Here is a 21,390-nt window from a genome sequence, read left to right on the forward strand (position 1 = left end):
CTAAATTTAAAGAACCAAAAGAAGACTTTGGGTAATCTTTGAACACCAAAAAAGTTCCTATTTCATAAATGAAATTTAGAGTTCTCAGGGAAATCCTGAATTGTATGTGAAAGAAAATAACATTGCTGATGGGAGAAAATTCTGGAAACTGAGACTTAAACCTTTCATAAGACATGTGCATTGATAAAGGATCATTTACAACTACCCTATCTCTCTGGATGATGGTAAGTCCCAAGAAACTTGTCACTAGAATGGACACCCAAGTTAGATATGCATAAACAACCTTATTCTGTGTACTATTATTTTCTTGATAGCCTCCTACAAGTGGTATCTCATCTCATCCCTCATTCATACCTTTTTGCTTTGGCTTAGGATGATATATAAGGTGACTGAGTGGGCCATGCTGTAAATATCTCCCATCTATAGGAGAAACACCTGACATGACACTTGTTTATTGCTCCTGTTTATCTCTTTTGTTATGAGGACATCTTAGCCAAGAACCTAAAAGGTCCACGTGAAAATGTTTTTTCTCTTTCTCCTTCTTTTGTTGCTGCTGTGATATATCGGCATCACACATCACCTCCGCCCACACACCCCACACAAACACACACATGCCAGCAAATGCCAGCAAGGGGCTGCTACCTGTGTGCTCTCCAGAGCTCACTCTTGTGTGAGCTGTGGGCCTCAGAACACAGTGGCTGGAGTTCCTGCATTCACAACTCCCATGTCTTTTGATAATGAATAATGAATACACAGCAAGTTTGTTTGTTCATAATCATTTTCACCCTGTGATATGATTCTGACATTTAGTGGTCCCCTTACATTTTTCCAGTATTCTTTACCTGCCTAGAAAAGACATCTCTGACATCAGAGACAACCAACATTGCTATGCACAGAGAAGCCCACATTCCTCATTCTTAATCTCCTACAAAGAATGTAAAGGGCAAAGTATAATGATGGGTTATAATGGCAAAGACTATTTCAAGGCAGATTATGAAGTTCTGCAGTCCCATAGCCACTGCCTACACTGCCTGCCATTCCCAGGTTCGCTTTTGGGAAACAATACCAAGTTTCCTTCAACAACACAATCGCCATTGCTTTGCAGAGGAAATGAAAACCTTGGGTTTTGCAACAAGGAAATTTTCCATCAACTGGCTGGGACTCAGCTCCTCCATTAGTACTTCGTAAACCAGTAGGAGGAAACACATGGGAAAGAACTGGGACACGGTGTTAATGACGACCAAATAGCTCCAAGCTTTGGAGAGGCTGATGTTTCCTTTGCTGTAGATGTGGACCTGCTCTCAGATGTCACTGATGATGGTGACAAGCAGTCTTATCATGATGTATGGCAAGCATACTCTTCTTGCAATAGAACAGCATTTTCTCTCCTCTGGGGTACAGCAGACAGGAGGAAGGAGTGCTTGTACCGCTCCTTAATGAAGTTGTCAATGACAAACACTTCGTGTGTGAAACTAAAACAAACTTCAATTAAGTATAAGTACAAGTCGAGTAAATGTTATTTAGCTTATGATATTAAATAATTAATATATATTCTGCCCCTCTCAGAGAGCCCGGCAAGCTACCGAGAGTATCTCGCCCTCACGGCAAAGCCTGGCAAGCTCCCCATGATGTTTTCGATATGCCATACACTAACAAGTCTCACAATGTTACTGGGCCTGCTCGAGCAAATCGATGAACAACGGGAGGACAGTGACAGTGAAGTGACAGTGATATATAGTATATATATATATATATATATATATATATATACTTAGTATTCAAATATATAAAATATATTCTCTAAATAACTAGTAAACTTACATGTGAAAATGATGTTCCATAGTACCATACAATGCTAAACACTTCAGTCATGATAAATTGCAGAAAATACTAAAAAATTATGAAAAACAAAATCGTCATTATTATCTTCCAAATATATTTAATATTTAGAAATTTTAAAACCGGTATGAAAGAACAAAAAATTACTTACCAATAGAGAATATAGAAATTTTTTAACAGCAAAAACTTCAATTTTGAAATTAGTTGAAGGTCAACCACATTCTTTTTTTGTGTGTGTATGAAGCACCAACTATTGCATTCACATTAAAAAGAATTTTGAAGTTGAAAATAATTTTAGTGATATAAATGACTTATAAGAGAAATTTCAATTCTCAAAATCCATTTATAAAATTATGTCAAGGGCAAAATAAAGCAATCCCTTCCCCCAACTACTCAGATGCAAAGGATCTTTCTACAACTTAATCCTACAAAATAAGGAAACAATTTGAACACCTTTACTAGAATCTCCAAGGTAATTTTATAAAGGGCGGTGGCATATCCCTCTTTAGTCATAAACTTAACTAAATAGGTCTTGTAATTTATCAGATTCTTTAAAGGAGTGTCCTATTTGTGTACTCGTTTGTCAAACACCATGTGTGATGCAAGTTTAAAGTGGTAGAAGCCAAAAAGGTAGAACATCAAGCACTTACCTAGGACACTACCAACCTAGGTTCTATCTCTCTGGGATCCCAAAGAAGCAGACTTTTGAGTTCAAAGTCAGGAATAAGTCTAAGTACCTCTTGGTTTATATATGAATATATACTAAAGAAAGCTTCTTCTTAAAAGGTGTAAACAGCTCTTCATTTTCATCCCCCAAGCTAAATTGGTCTTCTCCCCCACCCAGCTGAGCTGGTCTTCTCCCCCACCCAAGTCAGTTTATCTGCTGCTTCTCTAACCTGGGACTTGGATTTCTCCCTGCAAGCCCCCCAGGCGTCCTCTCAGACCTTGGGAGACAAAGCAACCCTGAGCCTCTGACTCTTCCTTTTCATCCCCTAAACTAAGCTGGTCTCCCCCACCCAGGTCAGTTTATCTGTCGCTTGATCATTGTATAATTGAAACCCAAGCACAAAAATTTGTGCTACAACTGTACCTCATGGTGTCTCACTAATAAAAATTAATTTTAAAAAAAGGTATAAACAAAATCAAAAGTAAAAGGTTAAAAATACTTCAGATAAGCAGAGCAGAATATGCACAAACTTAATTCACATGTTTTTACTTTTGACTTTTATAGATGCGAGATGAAAAACAGAGGCCTGAAGAATCACTGTCCTCCCATTGTTCATCAATATGCTAGAGCAGGCCCAGTAAAGTCTCCATTGTGAAACTTATTGTTACTGTGTTTAGCATATTGAATATGTCATGGGTAGCTTGCCAGGCTTTGCCATGCAGGCGAGATACCCTCGGTAGCTTGCCGGGCTCTCCGAGAGGGGCAGAGGAATCGAACCGGACTCGGCCATGCTGGCCACATGCAAGACAGATGCCCTACCACTGCATTGGTGGTATAGTGGCGAGCCCGAAGAATCATTAATTAATAAAGCTAGTAACTTCTTCTACAAATCAGCAAACCTCAGGGAACATGGACATTGAAGTTTGAAGTATAATAAAAGATTCAAATTGAGACTATAGGAGTTCTACTTACCTCTACTGTGAAAAAAATGCTGGAGACAGAGAGTCATTCGAAACCTTAACAAAACAAAAAATATCTATATGATCTACAAAGTTTTAAAGTTTATTCAAGCAATGAGAAATCTGGGGTAACCAGCAGCTCCCCATCTCTCCCAAAAGCTACTTTCAGAAGGAAAGAGCATAAAACTACGCGCCTGTGTAATGAGGGATCAGAGAGATATAAGGTAGGTAGAATAGGACACTAAAATTGCAAGGATTATATTAGTAATGCAAGATAGAAATAGTGTTAGAGATACAAATGCAAGTTCAGTTCACCCTCAACTACAAACACTTCGTGGTGTCCTTTGCTGGGAACTCTTAAGAAATCTGGGCAGCCCCAATGAAATCTTTCTTTTTCGAAATTCTGGTAAGGGCAGCCACCTTCACTACAGAGTCCTACCAGGAATATTCTCTCTTCATGACATCGAACTGGAGAAAGGCCCTAACCAGCGCCACAGGGATGTAGACTAAGACACAATACCAAAGGGTAAAAACAAGAGAACACTGCTAAACTGACTTGAGGGAAGAAACTCTAGGACTCACCGCTTACCCACTTACCGGGGCAGGGAAAGGTAGAATCTAAGGGCATGCAGAGGAAAGAAGGATCACAAGGACAACAAGTCCTGATACTCTGAGAAAACAGGTGTGGGGAGCTTGGATCCTACTTGGACATCTCACCTGTGCACAGACCGCTGCATACTCACAGCTAACAAGCAGCAGCAGAAACAAGCACACACCGGGAGCCCAGAGTGTAGGAAGAAAAATTTTTCAGGTACAGCAGTGAGTAGGAAAACAGTGAGAAGTAGAGCTCCGAGCAGAATTTCAGCAACAAAGCTCCATCTTAATATTCAGGTTGCACTGAAGGAATGTGCAGCAGCACTGTGCTAATGAAAACAGTATCTCAGAACCCGTTCAACGCTCCTAATCTGACTCAAATTTCCACACGAGTTTCTTGTCAAAAATAGTTTTAAAAAACATGTCATGGCCCAAATGAGCAACTATGTGAGAGCAGACACCTGCGGTTTTACAAGTGTTCTAGAAGTGAGACTTGAATTGTAAACCAGGATCTGCACCAACACAGGGACCCTTCCCTCCAGGTATACCTGTGGCAGGGGGCATGACCTCTTGGGTTGCTGCAGATCATGCATCTGACAATTAATTTCCCTTTCATGCCGCACTGGACCCATATCTCAGCTTCCTTTACAGAACTCTTATGACTAAAGCCTGGCTACCCCAGCTGCATTAAGCCAGTAGTCTGCCATTCTATTCCAATCAAAATTCAACAAAATAACTGTGAACACAAGAATCTGTACAAACCTAATTTAAAAGAAAATATTGCCTGGATCAGTGTTAGAGGTCCCACATAATTCGCACAGGAGCACCAAAGTACTATACTTGAAAGAGGAAGATACTATACTTGAAGGGGGAAGAAGAGAACACTATTGACCAAGCTGAAGCCTCAACAGGGAATACCCACATTAAGAATCTCTCTGATAAAGAATTCTGAGGTGAAGCTAAGAGGATGTTATTGAGCTCAAAGAAACAGTGGAATGGACATCCAATAAAATAGAGAGGATATGAAAGAAATGGTGGAAGGGGCAGTCAATATAATACAGAAAGAAATGAGAGCATAAATTTTAAAAAAGCTACAAACAGAATAGTCACTAATAAAAATTTTGGTAGATGAAATAAAAAACTCAGGGGATGCCCTCAACAGTAGAATGACAACTGCTGAAGACAGAATCAGTGAGCTTGAAGATGTGCTCCAGAAAACATAAAGGCAATAACAGAATATGGTAAAAAGACTTCAAAATAGCTCAATGGTGAGTAAGAGATATATGGAATGAGTTCAAGAGGCATAACATAAAAATCATCTGAGTACCAGAACAGGGAGGCAAGCCCAATTACTACCAATATTGGTAGTAACTGTTAATGACATCACTACTGAGAAGTTCCCAGAGCTGGAGAATGCAGGCTTCCAGATCCAAGAAGCCCGAAGGGTACCAGCTAAAAAAGACCCTAATAAAATGAATCAAAGAAACATAATGAGAACGACAAATAGCAAAGATAGAGACACAATACTGAAAGCAGCAAGATCAAAGAAGAAATCACATACAAAGGAGAACTTTTTAGATTTTCATCAGACTTATCAGACGAAACCCTCCGGGTCCAAAGATATTGGGATATAGTTAAAAAAAAGAACTCAATGAAATGATTTCCTCAGAATACTGTATCCAGCTAGACTCTCATTCAGATTTGAATGGTATACTACTTCATGAATTAATAACAGCTCAGGAATTTTGTAGATTTAAACCTTAAATGAAAAACTGAAGGGGCTAGTGTAACACAAAATAAAACCCCAAAATACAACAATCTTCTACAGAATGTTGACACAAAACCCAATGAAAATATTCTCTCTCATCGTCAATGGTTTAAGTGCACCAATAAAGAGTCACAGAGCTGAAAAATGGATTAAAAATCTAAATCTATCATTCTGCTGTCTATAAGCAAAACACAAACAGTCATAGTAAAAATAGACTCAAGGTCAAGGAAGGAAAATGAAATTTAAAGCAACCAATTTGTTCAAAAAAGCCAGGGTAGCCATACTAGCATCTGACAACATAAATTTTAGGATGAAAAAGATAAGAAGTGACAATAAAGGCCATTTCACAATCACTATCACCCCATTGTTCATCAATTTGCTCGAGCGGTCCCAGTATCGTCTCCATTCATTCCTGTCATATGCTAGTGTAGCCCGATGACATATTGGGGGCTCTTTCAGGATCAGAGGAATGAGGACCATCATTGTTATTGTTTTTGGCATATTGAGTATGCCACAGGTGGCTTGCCAGGCTCTGCCATACGGGATACTCTCAATAGCTTGCCAGGCTCTCAGAGAGCAATGGATGCCTTGGGGGCAGCCTCTAATCACCTTTACAGGTGTTCCCAGTCAGTAATATATGTGAGAATGATACTCTCAGTAGCCTGCTGGGTTCTCTGAGAGCAAGAACTTGAGAATAAGAGGTCGTAAGGCCACAAATGCGGCCGCACGCTTCCGGGAGCTGGGTTTTATTTTATTTTATTTATTTATTTAATTTCACAATAATCAAGAAATATGTACATCAGGAAGAAATTACACTCATAAATTTATACATGCCCAAGAGGGGTCAGCAAAATGCTTAAAACAACTGCTAATAGACTTCAAGGAGGACACTGTTAGCAACAAAATAGTAGTCAGAAACTTCAGCACTGCCTTATCACCTCTTGATAGATCAATGAGACTAAAACTAAAAAAGTAAAATTTGATGGAAGAGAAAAATACTTTAATATTCAGAGCTGACAAACTACCTTAGTAATCTCCAGAACCAGTGAACAAAACCAGTGGCCCAAATCATTGTTTCTCACCCTTTCACTGACTACAACTCCCTTCGGACCTTGTTTCTTCTTGTGGCACCCCGTTCTATCAGTTGGTATTCTAACCTTGTCACAAGACTAGAGGCAAAAATCACCCATTTATATGATTTTAACCTGTGTTCCCCTTGTAACATCCTTGAGGGCCCTAGGAGTTATTTGATGCCTTGTTGAGTAATGCTGGTCTACAAAGTTCTGTCATTTACTCAATCTACTTAACAATCGTGGAATATACATATACATATACATATACATATATGCACATACATATATGCACATACATATATGCACATACATATACATGTTTATAAGTATTATACTGCAATCACCAGGCAAGGAATGTAGGGGGGGAAAGAAGCAACAGACTAGAAGTATCATATGAGGTGGGGACTGGGCAGTGGCTTCCAGGGAACTGTTCTAACTATCCATTAAAACCATAAATGGTATTTACACTATTATAAGCATATCATCTGAATTATCATAATAATTTTAATTGGCTAACGTTCCCCACATTTAATTTTCTCAAAACTATGTTCCAGCGGAGCCGCCGCGGGCCCTCGCGGCCGCCGTACTTGGGCACGCCCGCGCATGCGCCCTGAGCCTCGTCTCGGCCGGGCTGGGCGAGTCGCCCCGACTCTGCTGCAGGCTCCTGGCCGGGCCGCCGTCTGGGTTGTTCTGCTGGGGTCCGTCACCTCCTCCTAAGGATGCATCCCGACTTATCTCCACACTTGCACAACTGAAGAGTGCAACATCTTGATAAACTTGCTTGAGGAATGTCACAAAAATCACGGCTCTCTGAAATGTTTTGGTCATTGCAATGATCTTGATTGAGAGATGAGAAAAATGCTTGAAGAAAGAGTGCACGGAAAAGAGGATCAAGAGCAGGGAGCATGGTAATGCGATGCGAAAGAGACTATTTAATTCCCCAGAGGATTCTGAAAAATAAATTCTATTTTCACTGGTTGCCTTGGCTGAGAGAAGACCTAAAGCCTCTTGGTTGACAGCTGAAAGAAGCCTCTCATTTGGCCTCTAGAACCCTTTGCCGATCCGTAGACATAAGGCATGGAAAGATCCAGAAAAGCCTGGATTCTGACAATGTTTGCAGAGCCTTCAGTTCTCACCGCAAACTTGACTTCCCACTTTCCCCCTTTCTCTCCACCAGGGAACACTGGAGTAACTTCTCTCCCTCAATAAAAGAACTGATTTTAATCATAAAACACACACACACACACACACACACACACACACACACACACACACAACACTATGTTCCAGCAGCATCCCTTTTACTTACCTCTTATGAAATAATTTGCATTTTTAAATAAATGGACCCAAGAAAAGTTCATTTGTTAACTGTCATACGATGACTAAAGAGCAGTTTATCTTAAACCCAAATTTGTACGATCAGAAAGATAGAACCAGGATAAAGCTGTGTAGCTGACCCCAGTTTGTTCTCCAGCATCGCATATGGTCCCCCAGAGTATTTCCTGGAGTGATCCTTGAGCACAGAGCCAGCAATAAGCCCTAAGCACCACCAGGTATAGTCCAACCCCCGTTTCCACTCCTGCCACCACCACCTAATTATGTATAAAACCAAATCCATACACATTACTAGCCTCAGTGCTCATAAACAAAGAGAGAGGGGAAAATATTAGCCCCAAGGGCTCGTAGGTGGAGAGGTCAATAAAGCACAAGTAAGTCAAAAGGGAACAAACAGAAAGCCTGGAGTCAGAGCTGGACCCTCACAAAGCCGATGGGAAAGACAGCAGCCTGGGAGCAGGTGACACAGTACTTCCAGGTCACGGCATGACCAAGAATTGCAGGCACCTCCATCCTGACACATGCCCACGACTTGATGTCCAGACACACCATTAAGCACTGATCCTGTTGACTCCCACGTAAGGAAGGTTTATTCAGTAGAAAACATACGAGACCGGCTACATACTCTGACACCATATCTGTCAGTGTTTCTGCATCTCCTTTAAATACGGACCCTTCTGGTCTGGCTTCCTTCCAGGACCCATATCTCCCAAATACAAAATAATGATAATAATAATAATAGTGGTAATTTAAAATGAAATTCTACAAAAAAAATTAGAATAAGATTATCATATAGTACAGCTGTTTGACTTCAGGTTAGATGCCCAAAAGACTGAAAAGAGTCAAAAAGAGATATTACAACCAAGCACACAGCATTAATCACAATAGCACAAGCATAGAAGAAGCAACACAAGTGTCTAGTAGTAGAAGAGGAAGTAGCAGAATGCTGTATAGACATAAAACAGAGCACTGCTGAGCTTCTCAGAAAATTCTGACACATGGTGAACACTAAAGACATGCTGCTAAGTGAACAAATCAGTGAGAAACAGAGAAACACACATTGAATGAGCTTAGACAGGAACTCTAATAAGTAGCTGGAATCTTAGAAACAGAACAGAGTTGTGGTTGCAGGTTCCTGGAGAGAAGGGGGAAAAGCATGTGCATTATTTACAGAGCAGTCTCTACCCTGCAGAAGGAAGGGGAGAGGAAGATGGAAGGCAGTTGGTTGCACGACATCATCACTGTAGTTAACATCGCTGAACACATAAGAACAAAGATGCCAATTTTTTTTTTTTGGTTTTTTGGATCACATCTGGTGATATTTAGGGGTTATTCCTGGCTTTACACTCAGGAATTACTCCTGGTGGTGCTCCAGGGGACCATGTGGGATGCTGGGAATCCAACCCGGGTCAGTCACGTGCAAGGCAAATGCTGTACCCACTGTGCTACCTCTCCAGCCCCTGAAGATGTCAATTTTATCTTTTATATATGTCACAATACAAACCTTTTTAAAGCTTGGGAAGTAGATCAGTGATCTAGTGAAAAGGAATTAAATTCTGCAGGGATCTCTTCCGGAGACAAAATAAAGAGGTGGAGTGGAGGACTAATTTGCTTATTCTGTGGAGAAAAACATGTGAAACCAGGGATGAGTAAAATTATTACAGACAAAAGTAAAATGCATAAATACGTATTTATGGCACATATAATAGATAATACAGGATTGAATATCTCCAAAGAGAAAAGAAAGAAAATTAGAAAAGATTGAAAGGTAAGAAGACATTCCTGAAGAATTCATTACTGTTATCATAAACTACCACCAGGAATGGTCCAAAAACAGTAAAAAATAGTAACCAGCTACTCAGAAGTCTGCTTTTGTGTCACCCCACTAAATTTGAATATTTGAGAAAACCTTCATTTTCTCAAATGACAGCTGCCGTTCGGTTGTCTGGTGAAGGAGTCTGAATGTAGACATGGCCGATTTCACCAGCAAGGTGAGTTCAGTCCTCTGAGATAAACATTTCTGTCTGATGCTAGCTAAAAGAAATCTTTTCTATATTCACAAACAGACATGGTGAATACATTTGTCTAAGCAAACTGTTAAGTCAGAGGCTAGAATACATATAAAGTATATGATTACAAGTTTAAATATAGCAACAATATTAGAATAATTTAAAAAGTAATTACTATATTGAGTTCTTGGGCCCCATATCTAGTTGAATCACTTACTTGTACAAGATTATTTTGTACATTATATTAGCTTCTGAGTACAGATTTTTTCCTGAATGGTGGACATTTTAATTTTACATTGGTACCCTTTTCCTCAAATGATTTCATTGAATATTATTTTTATGATACTATCTCACTGCTTTTTATAGTTGCTTATCAGATTAAAGATTGTTTCTTTGTAAACTGCTAAGTTTGTTTAGTGAATGGATATTACTATGTTGAATGGGGCTGGAGCGATAGCACAGCGGTAGGGCTTTCGCCTTACAAGCGGCCAACATGGCCGACCCGAGTTCGATTCCTCAGCCCCTCTTTGAGAGCCTGGCAAGCTACCGAGAGTATTCGATATGCCAAACACAGTAACAACAAAGTCTCCAATGGAGACGTTCCTGGGCCCGCTCGAGCAAATCGACAATCAACGGGAGGGCCTTTACCTTTACCTTTATTTAAAATTAATTACCTAAGAAAATTATTAGCATAAAAACGTAATCCACATATTGAGGTCCTACAGTATTTTTAATTTTATTTTTATAAAGTTGTTCACAATAATTGATTACATTTAATATTTGAACCGTGCACAACAGAGCCTGGCAAGCTACCCGTGACGTACTCGATATGCCAAACACAGTAACAACAAGTCTCATGATGGAGGCGTTACTGGGCCCGCTCGAGCAAAATCGGTGAACAACAGGGGGACTGTGATATATATACCGTGATATATAATATTTGAACATCAATTTCACCACAATTACACCTTGCCATAGCCATATTTCAAGTGTTTACATCCCAAACACCAAACCCTGCCCCCAAAGCAGAACCTAAGTAATTTATTTTGTATTTCTTGTTATGAATAATCCACTAAAAATGATCCAAAAAAAGTTTTCTTAGAGAAAAATGTGTGAAGATTGTTGTATTTCACCCAGGAGCCATTAAGCCCTTCTATTAGAGATTAGTAGCATGTTGTTAAAGGTTGAGACTTGTGTGCTGATATATATATATATATATATATATATATGTATATATATATAGCCTACAGTATTTTTGTGTAATCTTGATGCTTCCAAAGGAAAAGAGTATTTGACTGTGATATTTAGATCTCCTATATTTCTCTTATTATTCTTAATTCTTTTTATACCTTTGTCAGCTTAATTTTTGTTTTGTTTCTATACTTCTAATTTCTCTGTATTTTTCTGTTAAGAGATATCTATTTCCATTTATAGGTCCCTAGCCTGGACTGACCAAACCCTACTTCTTTACATGACATGGTCTCCTAGACTACAGAAAGAACTGGTCAGGCAACAGGTCACCGGAGATCTTTCCGGGCCTCTTACTGAGCCAATTCTACTGGGGCACTTCAGACAGAAGAGACATGCCCTCTCTGCCCGATCCAGATGAAACCCCTACCGCCACGAGTTTCCAGAATCAAAACCCAGGTATGCGGATTCCAGGACTAAGACTCCAGGCCACATGGCAGTAGCTGAGATGGGCTGTCCCTCCCAGTCTCCCTGCCTGCTTGGGATCCTGGCTGTCATGCCCACATCTGCCTCCAGGTGCCATCTCAGTGCATCGACAGTCTTGATTCAGAGACTCCCAAATGAATCTCAAAATGTATTAGCTCCCTACAGAGATGTCTCTGGACCCAACCATTTACAATTTTAGAATTCCAGAAGTGTGTGGTTGCTTTTGTGGTCATGTGACCGCTCGTGTTATTCATAATAAGCAATAGAAAATAAAGTATCTAGCATCTGCCGCTGGCAGGCAGGCTTGAATGGTGGTGGAAAAATTCAAGAAAACCATAATGCTGAAAAGTAGAGAGTGTGGGAGAAATTGCCATAGAGGCACGTGGGGGATACTGGGGACATTGGTGGTGGAAAATGTGCACTGGTGGAGAGATGGGTATTTGATCATTGTATGACCAGAACTCAAACGTGAAAGCTTTGTAACTGTAGCTCACAGTGATTTAATTAAAAAAAAAAACTGGTCAGAAACTTAAGAAACTGAGAGATAACATTTCTGCTCTCAAGTACCTTTCAACCTCTAATAAGCTTTATAATTTCACAGACTTTTTAACAGAGAATATTTGGACCACACAGCATTTCTAAGTTATACAACTCAGCTTTATTTAAAGGAAATCACACAAGTGTGTCCAATTAATTCTCAGTAACATTAAAATTTGTAACAGATTCCACGCATATTATTCTGGGTGCATATTTTGAAAGCAATAAATTCAAACAATAATCATAGCTTACCTATGTGACAAATTTAAATGTAAATGGTAAAACTAAAATAAGTAGGTAAAACAATTAGCTAAAACAAGAGGTAAGCTCGTGTAAGACCATGCTCCAGAGATTCATAAGTAAATCTCAAGAGAACAACAAGACACAAAAGATATTTTTTCCAGACACTCACACATGATTGAGATGTCCATGGTACCCTGGAAGGAGGGGTGGGTCCTGGGTTGACCCACCCAAACAGAACCCTAGCCCGCGCTTGCTCCCACACTTCAAAATAGCCACCATGCTCCCTACGGGACTCCATTGTCTTGGGACTCAACCTCATAGAGAAATTAGTCTGCTGAAAAACTCAGGCATGCGGGTTTTGTGACTGAGATCTTCCAGGCTTTCTCAGAGTCAGGATGGGCTACTTCTGTCCCGCTTCCAGTACTTCCATAAGCCCCAGAAGTCACTTACACACCCTAAAACCACCACCCAGTTAAAAATTTAACTCCAGTCGCACCACCCTATTAAAAATTCCGAACTTCCTGGAGTGAACAGCCTTGAATGCAAATGACATCTCAAACTCCACAACACAGATGAACCAGTAGTAGCCCACCAGATTGGATGGGATGTAACATAGAAGGCAATCAATCTCAATTAATAAAACATAAATATAAAAGACTTAAGCTGAAACAACATCTTAATAATCTCTCATACAAGGACTTAATGTCTCCATGGTGACATACAACAATTTATACTAATTTTCTGCTAAAGAAATATTTGTTATCATTGTTAGCAAATTATTGATAAAAAGCAATATAAAATAAATCGTTGAGGGCCTGCTATGGGGACAGGCTTAAGGGGTGGTTGGGAAAATTGGAGACAGTGGTGGAGGAAAAGTATAATGGTGATGGTATTGTGTTGGAATGTTCAATGCCTGTAACGAACCAACATGAACAACTTTGTAAACTACAGTGTTTACATAAAGTGTAGGGGAAAATTTACATATGTAGGCTTTACATATTCCATGCAAACTCCAAAATATATTAACACAGAATTACATGAAAGGTTTTATTAATGACAGGTGAGAGATGATTATTACCATAGTGAGATCCATGTAAAAAGTAAAATTTAATGTAATATACTTTAGATTCCAGTAGCTATACAGTTGCGCTCACCAACTGCCCTGTAATCCCACCAATGGTTAAGATCCAGAGACTATAAAACCAAGCTTCTGGAAGAGAACAATGCAGACTCTCCTGCCCCCGCACCTGGCTATCATCACCAGGGCCCTTTGGAGTGGGGCGGGTTGAGTTTCCCTCCCACTCCGAGCAGAGCCCTGGTAACTGAAGACCTCCATGGCCCTGCCACAGCCATGCTGAGACCACTCTCCACATGCTCGGTTGAGCCTCATGCATGAAGGAACTGGCAGAAGAACCCAGGTGTATAGGACCCGGGGTTGCAATCTCCAAGCCTGCTCAGATCAGAACTGGGCCTCGTCCACCCAGATCCCCCATCTTCCAGTAGCTAGACAGTTGTGCCCACCAACTGCTGTGTAATCCCACCAACGGCCAAGATCCAGAGACTATAAAACCAAGCTCCCAGAAGCGTGCAGCCACGGATGCTAGACCTGTTATTGTTTAGTTTTCGCTCTCAGAGAACCCAGTGAGCTACTGAAAGTATCCTTCCCGCATACATGCCTGACTGGGAACACATGTAAAGGTGATTAGAGGCTACCCCAAAAGTCTCCATACCTCTCAGAGAGCCCGGCAAGCTACTGAGAGTATCCTACCCGCATGGCAGAGACTGGCAAGCTACCCGTGGCATACTCCATATGACAAAAACAGTAGCAATGATGGTCCTCATACCCCTGACCCTGAAAGAGCCCCAGTATGCCATCGGGCTACACTAGCACATGTCAGAGACGAATGGAGACATTACTGGCACCTGCTTGAGCAAATCAATAAACAACGGGAGGACAGTAATATAGTGATACAATGATACTGTAGATTCCATAATTGGAAACAGACACATGGAAATGAGAATAGGCATTTTATTACATTGTATTAAATGGTTTTAATTCTTGTATTTACATAGGTCAAATTCATACAGTAATCACGAATTAGCTCTTACTGTTTTATTTTCTGATCATTCTATTTGCCATCTGTTAAGTTTTTTTATTTGGAATAAGCAACATAATGTAAATTTGTTATGTGCCTAAGGGGAAAGATTGGGAGAGAAACTAGGGATATTTGTGGAGGAAGAACACACTGGTGGTGATGAAACACTAAATATTTGAAACAACTGTATAATGAACAACTTTGTAGATCACGGTGCATTTAATAATTTATTTTTAAAAAATTTTGGAGCTAGAGCAATAATACACTGAGTAGGGTGCTTATCTTGCAGGCGGCCAACCTCAGTGCTGTCACAGAAAAGCCTTGCACTGTTAATCATCTGGAAATTGCGGCCTTTGAACTGCTGACAGTGTCTTTTTAATCTCACAGATTCCTCTGCAGCTGCCCCTTTTCTGAGGGCTCCACCCTTCTCTGGATGGAACCTTGGATTTCTCCATCTGGATAGTGTCTCAGTTTCTCCTCTTCAAAAAGCTCAGGGTTTGTATTTCAAAGAGGTCTTCCTGTCCTTGGGTTCCTTCAGGGCTAGATAATCTCTTCATTTTAAAATGTATTATTTGCCCAAAGCACATTCCCCAATTCTCTTATCAGTCTGCCTACAACAAAAAGGAAAATAGTTTCTGCTGCCATGATTGTTTCTATGGCTACTTCTAACCTGAGGTTGGTGAAGAGAGAAGGAAAGATCAGTTTAATTCATGGCTCTCACTTGGCTTTTTTTTGCAAATGCACTAGAGTTAGGTTTTGGCTTTTTTTGATCAGCATGTCTTTATCAACACTGGGTGAAGCTCAAGTTGCAGTGTGTGTCACATCAGGTGACACGGGCACTTTCATACTCCACTTCACTTTTACCCCACATCACATCCTTATACTGCACCTGAAAACAGTTGAGTGAAGGCTCTTCTGAGGCACAGTGCATTGCCTGTCCTCTATATCCACCTCCTCCAGCTCGCCTTCTACGCCAGGCACAGCAGAAATGCCACGCCTGCCCTGGGGAAGCCCCCCACCAGCTACTAGAAGAGGAACACCATGGGAAGTGGTTTTCCTCCTCAGTTCTCTTTGTTTCTTTATCAAGTGCTCAAGGTCCAAGAAATTCCCTGCCATCAGCAAGCAGAGTGACAAAGGAACAGTACTTGGTATAATGGATAACCTTGCAAATCACAGTGTTTTTATTAAAATTGACTTTACAAAAATTGTGGAGCTAGAGAGACTGTAGAGTGGGCAGGGTGCTTATCTTGCAGGCAGCCAACCCGAGTTTGATCGCCAGCACGACATATGGTCCCCTGATCTCACCAAGAGTGATCCCTCATCACAAGTTTGGTGCGGTTCAAAAACAAACAAACAAAATTTAATGTGCTTGACATGTAAGACTGTGTACATTTAGGTTTACAGCACCCTGGCTTAATACATTGAAATATTATTAATGTGACTGCCAACATAGCTCTATCCCTCTACAAAAGTATCATTTTTGTGTTGAGAACTATTAACTCTTCATAAATTTGAGATTTATAAAACAATATTGTCTTTAATCACTAAACTATGCACTAGATCTCTAGAATAAACTTAGCTATGAGTTGCAAGTGAGTGTGTACCCCTAAAAAAGTCTCCCCAATTTTCAACCCCTTAGAAACCACCATTGTAGGTTCCATTTCTATGAGATTGGCTGTTTCTGATTCCATTTGTAAGTGGCATCAAACAGTATTTGTCTCTTTCTATCTGGCTTATTTTACCTCACATGAGACCCTAGATCTTCATCTATATTGTTCAAAAGTCATTCCTCTGTTATAGACACAGTTGTTTTCTTATCTTGTCTACTGTAAATAATGTGCAAACAATAAGGGAGTGCTTAGGAGATGGGAGAGCACTAATGGTGGCTTTTAAGGGAACAAACTTACAAGTTTAAAAGTCAACAGGAGCTTATACTTCAAGCCCTAGAGCACATACCTAAGTTGTCTCTTTGTTTATTTCCACTCTGGAGAAGCCCATTTTCTTTAGAGCGTGTACTTCTCTCTATCTTTCTAGATAAGTTTCAATAAAAACTATCATGCTTCACATTTAACCTCCTCATGAAATTCTTTTCTGTGAGAGAAAAGTGATGGACCCAGAACTTCCATGCTGATAATAGAACTGACCTGACCTAGACCAGGCATTTCCATGAGCACTGGTGACCAAGGTGAGTCAAGCAGAGGTGGAAGCACTTTCACATGGAATTAACCTTTTATACTTCTCTCTCGCTCTCACAGTCTCTCCCCCATCCTCTTTCTTTTCTTTCCCTCTTCCTCTCTGCTCTCTCTCCCTCCCTATTCCTCTTCACTCACACCCTTCTCTTCTCTCCTCTCTATTCTTGAGTTAGCATCATCTCTCCTTTTGCTCTCTCTACTTTCTCTTTCTCACCACACCTGGAAGTGCTCAGGGTTTACTCCTGACTCAAAGTTCATCTCATCCTCCTCGGTTGTTTCAGTCAGTTAACTGTGGGTAAGTGTATATTGAAGACAGGAGGAACGACCGTGAAATCTAGAAATAAAAATGATCCTTTCCTTGGGGACCAGGCAGCTTCAGGAAGTGACCATATGTATACATATGTGTGTCTATAATATGAACATTGAAAGAAATGTCAGCTAGCCAGAGAAGATAATAAGACTCTTTCCTCGCAAGGGCTGATCCCAGTTTGATCCTCAGAACCACCAGGAGCAACCCCTTAGCTTACTTCCAGGAGTAACCCAGGAAGAGCTCCAAAACCAAAGAAACACAAAAGAAATGGCAACTTGTGTTTGGCGTTGTTCAGCGCTAGTGAAGGGATTTCCTTAGCTTGTACAGATATCCCCCTACCTTTCCGTAGTACCTGGGAGGTGTGACGAGTAATATAACTGGAATCATTTTAAAACAGGGCAGTAGAAGTCAAAGATCTAGTATAGGATTTAGATAGTTGATCCCAGCTTGATCCCAGGCACCAAGTGGCCCCAAGTCTCTACAGGTGGAGCTCTGGAGGGCCCAAGTGCAAGTGCAGGGGCCTAGGTCATCCCACACCCTAGCCAGCAGCAAGCACCACATCCACGGTCCCTTACATTGGATGTCCTGCATGGTTGGTGGAGAACTGCCAAGAGGACCACGAGGGCCTCTTGAGTACCACTTGATAGAACACCCGCTCCCCCATAAAAGAGGGCTACAGGAGAATGGAGTTGGCTCACAGGGCTGGTGCTCATACTTCCGTTTTGCATCCGTGAGGATCTGATTGATCATGGCACCATATGGATCCCTGGGAGTAGTTCCTGAGCCCTACCATGTGACCCCAAAATCAAAATAAATGAAATGAAATGAAATAAGACAGAGCTGTAAGAAGCCACTGCAGATATACCAACTCTACAATCTGTCTTCCCTAAACTGGGTAAGGTCTCTGGGTTTAAGCATCCCCGGTACTATCCTGCCTTCCTGGGTCCCTCCTCTCGGCTGGCTCCTTGGGTCTCCCGTTCTGCTCCAACATTCTCATCTAAGGACAGATCCACTCCCCGAGCTCCAGCTGCGCCTTCGGCCCTTACTTTACTCTGATGTAGACCTCTCCAGCCCAAATCTCTTCCAAAAGCCAAGTGGAGTTCCTAGGTCCCTCCCTTGAGTGAGTAGAAGCACTCAGCTGCTCTGTGGACCCTGGTCCAACTCTCCAAGGCCTGACCAGGTCAGAGTGTGGCCAACGTGGTGTATGAGAGCTGGGGTCAGAGGGGGTCAGGGCGGGGTCAGGGCAGGGTCAGGGCAGGCACAGCATAGGGGCAGGCCCTAGGTCAAGGAGGGCTCAGGAGAGAGCTGTGTCCAATGAGGAGGATGGGATTAGAGAGGTCATGTATTAGGGTCAGGGGGCAGTGACAGGGTGGGGTCAGAGGTCAGAGGGGCGGGGTCAGGGCTGATAACACTCTGGCCCTGGCCAATGAGCCTGAGAGCCCCTGGCAGGAAATCCCGCCCCCGGAGCCCTCTTGTCCAGCAGGTGCCTCAGGCATCCTAGGCAGAGGAGCAGATGGGGTGTGGGCAGGGAACAGCCTGGGGTGGACTGGCCCAGCCATCTTCTCTTTTTTCCTCTCTGTGTTCCCCTGTATTCATGCTGGCAGCCGGTCACAGGGTCACAGCGTCCACACAGTTGGGGCACCTGGCCCACCCTGTCCAGGCCACATGGCCCACCGCACCTCCTGGAGACAGAGGGAAGGTGGAGACAGGATAATAGTACAGCCCTGCACACAAAGCTGGTTTCTGGGCCAGGGGTGGTGGTGGGGCGCGCTGCGGTCATGGGGTTGCTGGGATGCAGCTGTGACCAACTGTGACAATCATATCACTTCCACGTCACCACACGGGTCTTGCTCACATGCTCTCTGCTGTCCAGGTTCTTGCTCCCTCGGCAGCAGACAGGGACATCAGACACCAAGCTGCCCTGTCGCTCTGGGATTGGTTGACCCCTGCTTCTGCTTTTCCACTGAGAAGTGCTCAATGGTCTACCGGAGAGGAAACAGGGATCTCCTGTGTTTACCACATGGCATCGGGCTGGTCATCACAGTGTGTGGGAAGCCCAGGGGCGTAGGGATGATCTCTGGGGGCCAGGAGGCCGTGGAAGGCCAGTGGCCATGGCAGGTCAGCCTGCAGTACCAGAGCATTCATCCCTGTGGAACTGTGCTCATTCATTCCCACTGGGTGTTCTCTACCGCCCACTGTTTTACAAAGTGAGTTGTTTCTCAGGTCCTAGCAGCTGGGCTGGCAGGGGGAGAGGGTTAAAAGATTAGAGTTCCTGCATCCTCACGCTGTGTGCTGGGACAATCTGTGTCCTTCTAGTCCAAGTCTTTCTGTCTGTGACCTGTCCTCTCCTGTATTGTCCTCTCTCCTCACCTGATTTTGCTCATCTTCCATCCTCATCCCTATGCATTTCCCAGACACAGGTATGCACCCGAGATGGCAGTGTTCATCCTGCCTCCCAGGTGCAATGTCAGCTGGTTCTGTGTCACCTCACACCAGGGATTCTCTCAATGTCCCTGAAATCCTGGTTGTCAGAGAGAGGCTGGAACCTGGGATGCAGTGGCAGATGCTGGTGTTCTGCACATCTCTGGCCTGGGGTCTCTGCTCACCACATGTCTATTGGTCAGCTGCATGGCCACTAGATATGGGGTCCCTGACCTTGAAGAAGAACAGAGCTGCACTCTTTCCTGGGTCTGTTGGGTGTTCCGAGAGATTTTGGGGGGCAGTAACCAGGAGCTGGATCTTTGGTACACACAGAGGACCACAAGCACCTGCTCTGTGCTGTGTCCCACTGGAGACCCACTGTGGATTAGGTTGGCTTGACCAACCTCACTGTGTCTCCATTAAGTCAGAGCAGAAGTTTCCCCTGTGGGTGAGCAGGGCTGACACCACTGGATTGGGGAAGTCAGAAGGGCAGGCTCCCATGGGCATGGGTCAGCTTGTGAAAGCAAGATTTTGGTCACCGGCTATGTGGGGAGGAATTTCCAGGTGAGTGAGTGGGAAAGTGGGATGTTTCATCCCTCATGGTCAGAACACAGGACATTTTGCACGCATGGTCTCTATTGACCAATGATTTTGTGCAGTTTTAGAACAGGTGAGTACCAAGAAGGAGTGAGAGAAAGGAGTGGTGCGAGAGCAGTTTGGTCATAAGGCTTGTCAAGAGCCAAGATGGAGCCAGAGATCTCTGCATGTGCCGAAGTAAGGTTAGGATTGTCCAGCCCCAAGGGGCCTCCAGCCCTCCGTGATCCTTTCCTTTAATAGTGGGTGTGTGCTGAGCTGTGACTAAAACTGCCCCTGGTCTCCAGAGAGAAGGGATGACAGAAAGGGAGAGTTCTGTGCGGTGGTGCAGACAAGGCAGTGCTGGGGGTCAGATGATGGTGGAGAGGCGCAAGCTGGCATATGCAGAAGATGGATGATGACTGTCACCTTCCCTCCTGCAGGAAGTCTCATGCCCCTGAGGATTACTGGGTGTTTGGGGAAAGTACCCAGCTCTACCAGGACACCCAATAGGCCAGGAGGGTGGCTGTGAGCTGCATTATCATCCATCCAGACTTTAAGAAGCTCCACCGTTTTGCAGCGGTGTTACAACTGCACCAACCTGTGAACTTCAGCTCCTATATCATCCCTGTCTACTTTCCAGCCCCTGGCATGGAGCTTCCCCTTGGCACATCTTGTTGGATAACTGGCTGGCGAAAGCTCACTGAGGACAGTGAGTGGCTATGGTGTGGGTGTGGGTGGGAGACGGGGAATGGGATTCTAGCTCATCAAAATCTCTAGTTAGCGTGGAGGCCTATGGACCTTGTGCCTCTGTGCCTTATTTCCAGAGAACTGGACTCTTCTAGTTCCTCTTGTGAAAAATGTGTTCTTCTGAAAGCTTCAAAGTAACTCAAGTCAAAGACACTGAAATTCTGGGGTCGTTTGCTTTTTGGAGTCAGGTATCTGGATCTCAAAGTTTCTCTGTCTTGGGTGTAAAAATTTAACTAATAAGTGAATTGATGTAGGGTTTCTCAAAAATGCTGTTTAGGTGGCCTGAGAACTCCTCTCAGTGAAGTATGGCTCACCTGCTCAGTTTGAGGATACAGTGTTAGGTCCTGCAG

The 21,390-nt window shown here is 42.7% G+C and overlaps 1 pseudogene; it reads left to right on the forward strand.

The window, feature by feature from the left end:
• The first annotated feature begins 7,619 nt into the window (after positions 1-7,619).
• LOC130031187 (COX assembly mitochondrial protein 2 homolog) lies at positions 7,620-7,861 on the forward strand (annotated as a pseudogene).
• The last annotated feature ends 13,529 nt before the right edge of the window (positions 7,862-21,390 follow it).

Source organism: Sorex fumeus, unplaced genomic scaffold (genome assembly GCF_029834395.1).
Source record: "Sorex fumeus unplaced genomic scaffold, SorFum_2.1 ptg000046l, whole genome shotgun sequence".
Classification (NCBI taxonomy): Eukaryota; Metazoa; Chordata; class Mammalia; order Eulipotyphla; family Soricidae; genus Sorex; species Sorex fumeus.